Genomic DNA, 7442 nt, shown 5'->3' with positions numbered 1-7442 from the left:
CACTGATCTGAAAGGTGACCATCTCGGCTTCTGCTGTCAAATTTGGCTTTTCGCCATCTATGGCCTCTACCCTACTTCCCAGCAGCCACCCAGCCGGTCTCCCAAATGTTGGATGGTATTATGTACATGCACACAAGGGATGGAAAAGTCTGTCGATGTCTATTCTTTCTGTTTCTCATTTTGCCAACCTTAAATTCAGTTCTCCGCATTTCAATAAACGTGCTCGTGAAAATTCTGCAGCATTTCAGCGTGAATTTCTCTCAGTAAACACATTTTATAGGGCAGTTTTGACTAACGTACACATGTCTCCCAACATAATGCTTTTTTGTATGTTATTTTCAACAATATATTCATTTTTCAAGCCACTTGCATCAAATATATGCATTTTTGTAAACATTGGTTGGAGAATTGCCTCTTTTATCTTTTTCTAATGGTCCTTTTAGCTAATGTAAGGTCTTGGTTTGGCAAAAATGGAGGAGGAATGGGAGTAGGGGTGGACGCATCTGTCAATTTAAGTTTTTCTTTGTTTCTCATTCCTTTCAAACTTAAAATCAGGTGGCCTCATTTCTGCATCAGTTTGTGAGATTTTTTTCTTTTTTAAGAAAACAACGTAAAAATTATAAGCGTGCACATTTTCACATGCAGTTCTGGTAATATTTTGGCAAGCATTTCCCATTAATGTAATGTATTGTGTGTGTTTTACTAATATGCACATTTTGTGCTCACTTTTGTACACCGGATTTTTGTTGTTGTTGGCAAACTTCATGGCAAAACTCGGCGGAGTACAAATTGTGAAGCACAACTTCACTTGGGTTTGCTTCTTGGTTTGGGAAGCACAAATTAGGTAGAGTCACATTAAAATGCAAACCGAATGAAGTTCTCCTTCATTCCTAGCAGAGTGTATGCAATTTTGTGAAATCACACACTCCCTTAGACTGGTAACTTGTAGCTGCAGGAAGGCTCTCTCTGTATGCTTCTAAGGCGGTGTGCCTGCCTCCTCCATTCTAGCTACAGTGGTACCTCGGGTTAAGTACTTAATTCGTTCTGGAGGTCTGTTCTTAACCTGAAACTGTTCTTAACCTGAAGCATCACTTTAGCTAATGGGGCCTCCTGCTGCCGCCGCACCGCCGGAGCACAATTTCTGTTCTCACCCTGAAGCAAAGTTCTTAACCTGAGGTACTATTTCTGGGTTAGCGGAGTCTGTAACCTGAAGCGTATGTAACCTGAAGCATATGTAACCCGAGGTACAACTGTACATGCTATCACTCCAACTGGACTTTGTCATTATTTGGACTAGTGTCCCTGGCAATGGAACAGATCTGTTCTTTTAATTATTGTATATGTTCCCACAGCCTCTTTCTATCTCGGTTATCTCTCCATCTCCCCAGGTGGGTGACGGTTACTTGAGCCAACTCTGTTTCGGCATCCATCTTTTTATGGATGGCTCCATTCGCGCCTTGGATAATTAAGTTCATCATTCCCAATGATTGTAACTAATCTATTTATTAGAAAACCTGCCTTGCAAAGATTTTATCTTTGGTCATCCCTTTTAGACTTACGGCTGCAGGGTAACCGATGGCTAGAGACATCATAATTAGAAATCACAGAGTCACATCTGTTTCAGTTCCTTAACTTACATAAACTAGGATCCCTTTGGAAGTTGGGCCATTGTCTGTCCTTGGAAAGTGCTTAATAAAAAGGGCCCCATATTTTCATATTGCTTTTTTTTAATAGCAGCTACCTTTGCCCTAAACTGCCCCGAAATATCACCAGAACATTTGGCTGTTGCTTAATAGGTGCAAATCTTACCGTGTTTTTCAATTTAACTTAATTATTACTTTAACACGAGATCAAAAGTTAAATGATACTTCAAAGAGGCAGGCAAAGGACACCAGACAGCTGGTTTTATTGCTGAACAAGCAATAAAAATATATGGGGAAATAGCTGGCAATTTGAAGGAGCAGAATAAAAGGGTAGGCAACCCTTGTCTGATTCCTATCAATTGCAGTGTTCCTCAATTGCACGCACCAATCTAAACACCTTCTATTTTCTATCCATACAGTATCTGTTGAAATACATTAAGTGCACTGGGGAATAGCAGGTGCAGAAGATACACAGCCAAGCTAAAGGAGTTTTAAGGAACCACCTATGACATTTTTGCTTAAAGTTCTAGTTTGAGAGTTTGATTGCTGCATCATTGTCATTAAGAGGGCCTTCCTGGACCCAGATATGTTAAACAATTATCACCCGCTGTCAACTACCCCCTTTATTGTGAAAGGTGCTTCAGAAGGTGGTGGCAGCCCACTTTTGGAGGAAACTGATTTTCTGGATCCACTTCACTCTGACTTCAGTTCCGGTCATGGCGCTGAAATTGGCTTGGTCACCCTGGTTGATAACATTTGTCCTGAGAAATATTGAGGGCGGAGTATAACTCTGCTCTCTCTCTCCTTGACCTCTCGGCATCTTTCAGTACTTTTGACCACAGAATCCTTCTGCAGCACTTCAGGGAAGTGAGAGTTAGGGACTCTGAACCTCAGTGGTTTGGCTCCTACCTTCAGGGCTGTTTCCAGAAAGTTATTTTTGGTCCATGGGAGTTGGCAGGATTCCATCTTGTCCCCCTGAAACCACTGTTAGCAACTAGAGAAGGAGGTTGGAGTGCTACACTGCTGCTTGGAGGCAATGGTGGATTGGATGTGGATCTACAAACTGAAGCTGAATCCTGAAAAGACAGAAGTGTTATGCCCAAGGCTGGGAGGGATGTGCCGAGGTCAGAATCTATAATAATATAATAATAATAATTTATTGTTTATACCTCGCCCATCTGGCTGAGTTTCCCCAGCCACTCCGAGCGGCTCCCAATCGAGTGTTAAAAACAGTACAGCATTAAATATTAAAAAACGTCCCTAAACAGGGCTGCCTTCAGATGACTTTTAAAAATAAGATAGCTGCTTATTTCCTTGACATCTGATGGGAGGGCATTCCACAGGGCATGTGCCACTACCGAGAAGGCCCTCTGTCTGGTTCCCTGCAACCTCACTTCTCGCAATGAGGGAACCGCCAGAAGGCCCTTGGTGCTGGATCTCAGAGTCTGGGCTGAACGATGGGGGTGGAGACGCTCCTTCAGGTATACAGGACCGAGGCCGTTTAGGGCTTTAAAAGTCAGCACCAACACTTTGAATTGTGCTCGGAAATGTACTGGGAGCCAATGCAGATCTCTCAGGACCCCATGTGGCTGTCCTGTCCAAGGACTGAAAGTTCTTGGAATTGTGCTTTTGATGAGATGCATAGGATGTTATGTCAGCCCTTGGACAGAACTTCCACACCTCCGTCCCCCCCCAAAAAAAGGCCCTGCTGTCTGTTTATCCAGGCAAGAACAGCGAAGTGCAAAGTAATGTTCTGGTGGAGCATCTTCTAATAGCAACATGCCTCACCCTAGCAAAGCCTTGGAGGGACATGAAAGGAGTGACAGCTGGTTATTGATAGCATAAGGTAAGGTATCTGACATTGGTGGAGAAGCTGATCCAAAAGCTTCAGATACCCAGCAGGCAATCAAAAAAAGATAATTTTGTAGGTAGCTGGTCTGATTTTATGAATTCTGTGAATAAAAATGAACACAATAGGGGTCCTCAGGCACATTAGGAGAGAATGTGAAATTCATAGGGTACATTATAGTATTTTGAAGTATTTTCTGCCTCCTTTGCCATTGCAGATCTTTCTGAAACATCACAAACTGGGTGGGGATCACTATCAGTACTCATGCCTCCTCCAGACCATCTGATTGTAATCCCCATCTCTAGCAACTGATGTACAAGCTGAAAGATGTATGGTGCTATCATTGTTTCATAAATAAAAAGTAAAATAAATATAGTTTTATTAATAATTGGAGGCTGATGAATGTTTAGCTCTAAGTTTTGAAATCAATTAAAGGTAATGGGGGAACCTTTTGAGTCATGACTAGTTTAGCTATGTCAGAAAAACCAAAAGAAGAAAATAGCAGTAGAAAGAGAACGGATGGCTGCTCAATTTTTGTTCTTGTTTTTCCCCTGCTCTGCACTCTGGTCAGCAAAACAATGAATGGGTATGAAGTGTTCCCCCCCTCCTAAATTTCATTATTCTTATATTAAAATCCATGAATGATTATTACCAATATTAATGGAATAAAAAGGGGAAACTGTCTTGCACAGTGAATGTAGCTTGAAAGAAATCCTTTGGGACTGGACTATACTGGCAGATTGAAAAGGCTCAGTGGACTAGAAACCAAACTAGAGAAGCTGCCACAATTTATTATGACTGCCTGGTAAAGCACAATTGCAATATTTAGAATAGCCTTTAACGGAAAGCATGAATCTTTTTTCAAGTGCTCACTTTTGCACAGCAGATTAACAGCCGAACTTCGTTGATCGTGGTGAAATTGTTGAAGGCCCTGGCATTGTTGAAAAGACAATGACAAACAAAATGGACGATATCTTGTAACAGGTCCTTTGAACCACAACCTTAGAATGAATGTGCATAAGCACTTCAGCGTCTCCTTAAAATGTTTGCAAATGGTTTGGATTTGATATCCCACTTTATCACTACCCGAAGGAGTCTCAAAGTGGCTAACAATCTCCTTTCCCTTCCTCCCCCACAACAAACACTCTGTGAGGTGAGTGGGGCTGAGAGACTTCAGAGAAGTGTGACTGGCCCAAGGTCACCCAGCAGCTGCATGTGGAAGAGCGGGGAATCGAACCCAGTTCACCAGATTACGAGTCCACCGCTCTTAACCACTACACCACACTGGCTCTAAATGGTAACTGAAGAATAACCTGAATTGGGTCTGGACTCAAAGGTCTGTGGCCACAGACACCAATTGGGGACTTCCATAGACATCTGTTTGACCATGGTGAGAACAGGATGCAGGTCCTCTGCTCTGATCCTGTAGGGACCTTTCTACGTTCTCAAATTAAACCCTCCAAGGAGAATTTCCACATTGCCTTATGCAACCTCACTTGCAATACTTTTCAATGGAGGGGAGTTCAGATTTTCAGCTGCAAGCCCCCATGAAGTAATGAGGTGCTGAAAAACCTAGGCATGAGCATGCATTTGCAAACCAGCCCTCAGGGCTGAATTGAGTAGTTTGATAGGGCTGGTCTCTGATTGGGGTGAAGTTGCCTTTGGTTGAAAAGGGAAGCAGTCAGAAATCATTCCAGATGGAGAATGGTTTAAGTTTCATGACTAGGTAGCAAATTTCCTTAATGTTCTCATACCTGCAAAGAACAATCACTTTATCCACTGCTATGAACATGAGGGGACTCTAATGAAGCAATTGTGATATTCATGTGTGCAGCAAGTGCGGATCGGATATTTTGTTGTGAAACCAAGCTTTCAGGCAAGGGAGATGCCAGGGATAAAACTTCAGTTGCTCTGCCACCAACTCCAGCCCTTCCACAAGTTTTATCATGATAAATTTGAGCTGTGGTAGCCTGCTGCCTGGCACCCTTTAGAAAACCACAGTATCAATAATCATTCTAGGAGAGATGATCAGGCGTGAACTAGGCTAAATTAGGATTAAATTGGTTTAATTTCAGATATCAAGGCTGAGCTGGATTGTGAATCATTCTCTGAAAAGGACAGCAAGAAGAAACCCCAACAGATTTCTTTAAAAATTCTTTATTGCTGCAGCTGCAATATTAATCTATACATTTTTTTCTTTTTTTAAAACGACAGAAAACTAACAAAGGTTAGATGTATTTAATCCAAGTCTGTGGCTTCTTGCAAAACAGTGATTCTGGACTATTACAATTTGTAATGTGATAAAGTATGATGTAAATTTAATGGCTTTTGAGACTCAAGCTATTAGGTAACATACATATCTGTTTTATTCATTTAAAAGCCTCAGTTGCTAGGTTGCTTGATATTGCTACAGTTTTTTGGTAACCGAAAGCCGAGTTTCCAGCTCTCCCAGATGGGAGTCAGAATTACAGCAAAAACAATGACTTTCTTCAAGGTTCCACATACCAGTCAGCAGAGTCAGTATTCCAAGAGATTGCCAACATATACAGAGACAAATACATACAAGCAGGGAAAGCCACATAGAGGGAAGGATGAAAGGCTGTCTCAGTGCTGTACATCAGTCCTGTATGTCAGCCTGCAGATAGTCTAACTGCAGCTGTAGCCGTGCAAGAAAAGCTTTGCTCGTTTGGGGGGGGGAGGGGGAGGCAGACGACTCTTTTTCCCCCTGCAGTCATCGGCGGGACCCAGAATGAAATTAAGTGGGGCAGAAAATATGGCAATCAGGGGAAAACATTCAATCTCTCTTCATTTAGCAGCACTATCCAAGCGTTTATATTAGGAGACTGCGTCATAAATACATGTTTCCTCAGCATGGTAAAATTACATCCACCATGAGTTGGTTGGGGTTTTTTCCACTTTATTTTTTAACATCTAGCAAACCTTAGACGTGCTGCCCAGCGACCGCAATAAAACAAGCAGCGAGCACCTGTCTGGTCCACTTGACTGCTGTTTCATATAATGCAGCGATTGTGTCCCAAAGCAAGCCCCCCCGCTGCCGCCACACCGCCCCCAATTCTAGCCGCCAACTCAACTCAACTTACCTCAACTTGGACAAAAATAATGATTTTATTTTTTTTTAAAAAAAGTTGTGCCTTCTGGAGCTCCAGTCACCAAAGAAGAAATTCGAGAGTGGTCATTCAAATCCATAAAGGTGTCAATGTCGCTTTTGTACGGTAACCGTAAAGGCATCAGGTTCATGGGGTGTGGGGTTTCAACCACCAAAGTATAGCTATGCATCCATGTTTGGAGGACTCAGGAACTTCACAGTTTGTGGCTTTAATGCAAATAAGAAACACAGAAAGCATCAAGTCAGACCATTGGTCTAGCTAGCTCAGTATAGCCTACTTTGACAGAATGACAGAATTGAGTTTGTAATGACGGAATTGAGTTTGTAGTTTATACTCTGCATAGATATTCAGGTGCTGTTGCTGTGGATGTAAATGATGTTATGGAAACCGATAAACTGTCACAAAATTTGTTACGGCTTTGCTTAAGGAAGTTGAGGGATTGATGCTTTTGCATTGATGCTCTCTGCCCTATACCCGGAGATCTCAGGGCGGTTCACATAAAAGATCAACATAAAACCCTCTATCATCTATCTATCTATCTATCTATCTATCTATCTATCTATCTATCATCTATCTACCATCTATCTATCTATCATCTATCTATCTATCATCTATCACCTATCTCTCACTGGAAGGACAGATTGTGAAGCTGAGGCTCCAATACTTTGGCCACCTCATGAGAAGAAAAGACTCCCTGGAAAAGACCCTGATGTTGGGAAATATTGAGGGAATAAAGAGAAGGGGACGACAAAGGACGAGATGGTTGGACAGTGTTCTCGAAGCTACATGCATGAGTTTGACCAAACTGTGGGAGGCAGTGGA

This window comes from Podarcis raffonei, chromosome 7 (assembly GCF_027172205.1).
Source record: "Podarcis raffonei isolate rPodRaf1 chromosome 7, rPodRaf1.pri, whole genome shotgun sequence".
Taxonomy (NCBI): Eukaryota; Metazoa; Chordata; class Lepidosauria; order Squamata; family Lacertidae; genus Podarcis; species Podarcis raffonei.
Note: the sequence above shows the minus strand (reverse complement) of the source record.